This window comes from Homarus americanus, unplaced genomic scaffold (assembly GCF_018991925.1).
Source record: "Homarus americanus isolate GMGI-L3 unplaced genomic scaffold, GMGI_Hamer_2.0 scaffold269, whole genome shotgun sequence".
Lineage (NCBI taxonomy): Eukaryota > Metazoa > Arthropoda > Malacostraca > Decapoda > Nephropidae > Homarus > Homarus americanus.
The window spans coordinates 146,068-148,325 of NW_024755027.1; positions in this window are offsets into that span (position 1 = coordinate 146,068).

Consider the following 2,258-nt stretch of genomic DNA (forward strand, 5'->3'; position numbering starts at 1 on the left):
AAGAACGACAGTATATAAGAGAGTGTCTGAGAAACTTGATGAGATTTGAATCAGGATATTTTACCTTCATCTGATGGGTTTAGGTTAGGTTAGGTTGGGTTGGGTTAGGTTAGGTTAGGTTAGGTTAGGTTAGGTTAGGTTAGGTTGTGAGGGGTAAATGCTGGAAATATGAAGAGATGAGTTTATGTGAGGGAAGGAGGAAGAGAGGTGATATTGTCGTTTTGGGGAAGTCAAGAGAGAATATAAAGATCCAAGTTTATGAATTCAATGGCGTGGAAAATAAAGAGGGTGTCGCAAATGACCGTAAACTTTAATGGTTCTTGCTTGTTAAGTAGAAGAGGTGTAGTTTGGTGATTTATTGTGAGACGACCAAAATACTGACAGGGTTCATAATATCCTGAAGCATGAGGAGGGTTCACTGGAGAGAGAGAGAGAGAGAGAGAGAGAGAGAGAGAGAGAGAGAGAGAGAGAGAGAGAGAGAGAGAGAGAGAGGGTCATAGCTCAAGGCTGTGTTTCAGTAATCGGGAAGTAAACAACTCTTATTGTCTCGCTTTGTATTGTGAGTCAAACCCTAATGTACTTATTAAGGGAAAGATAGCCAATTAGGAGTAGGATAACTGTTGAACGTGGAAGAGTAAAATAACCTCTCGGGAGTAAGATAACTGTTGAACGTGCAAGAGTAAGATAGCCTGTCGGGAGTAAAATAACTGTAGTGCGTCGGGAGTAAGATAACTGTTGAACGTTCAAGATTAGATAGCTTTTCGGTAGGGAGTAAGATAACTGTTGTACGTGTAAGAGTAAGATAGCCTGTTGGGAGTAAAATAACTGTAGTTCGTCGGGAGTAAGATAACTGTAGTTCGTCGGGAGTAAGATAACTGTAGTTCGTCGGGAGTAAGATAACTGTAGTTCGTCGGGAGTAAGATAACTTTAGTTCGTCGGGAGTAAGATAACTTTAGTTCGTCGGGAGTACGATACAAATAAATTTTGTACTATGTATAAACAATGCCATTTATGTCCCAGACTCCAATTCGTCCAAGAGTCTTACTGTAACATCTCTCCCTAACATGGCTAATGAGATGAGAAAACATATTAGTGACTCAAGGAAGCAACGACAGGAAGATGATAGGATAAGTGGCGGAGAAATTGTTCCCAGACCTTGTTATAACTAGTAATGTTTTCTTCTATTCTACTTCAGAGGAGCAACTTTAACTTACGAACCTTTGTGGATCCGAGTCCAGATAAATAAGATTATTATAGACGATGAGGGGAGAGAGAGAGAGAGAGAGAGAGAGAGAGAGAGAGAGAGAGAGAGAGAGAGAGTTATTGTAATATTAAATTCAGGTACTTCGACTGCGAGGGTTATCAAGGGTCATATCACAGAGTGGCTTGGTATTGTTTTTTTATTATTATTATTTTTTTTAGTGTGTTTAGGGGAGATAAAGCCTTAGTTACTGAAGACCCTTCCTAAATCCAATAACAGTAATGAAACATGTGTTGTGTGTGATTATCTGTGGGGTTCAATGTGGAAACAGTAAGATTTTTCGAACTTGTACTTCTGTGTGTGTGTATGGTGACCTCTGGTGTAATGGTGAGCATGCTCGCCTCGCAAAAGAGCGGACCCGGGTTCGATCCCCAGGCAGGGTGAAACTATGGGCAAGTTTCTTTACACCATTTGCCTCTGTCTACCCAGCAGTAATTGGGGACCTGGATGTTAATTGATTTGCGGATCGTATTCCGGGGTAATGGTTAGCCAGTGCAGTTGGCGAGTTGTCCGGTCTTCTCGGACTATCCTTGACACTGGGTCATGCAACTTGTTAACTTAGGGTGTGGTTGTTGTGTTGATGACAGCTTCTACACCTTAAACAAATTCACGCCTAGGTGGCCCTTGGGCCGGCCATCCTTGTACACGAGGGGCAACCATTATAATTATTAATATTATTATTATTATTATTGTTATTATTATTATTATTATTATTATTATTATTATTATTATTATTATTATTATTATTATTATTATTATTATTATTATTATTATTATTATTATTATATGTGTGTGTGTGCGAGTGTGTGGCCAACACACATAAGTTTTCAAACAATGATTTTTCGCTCATTAACAAACTACAATCATCTTTCTAACACACACACACACACACACACACGGACCAAAGCATCAACATGGTGTCAACTTTAAACCCATAATACGACGCCCATGAAGTACCCTTCCTTATCAAGCTTAATTTTCTAGAACACACTACAGA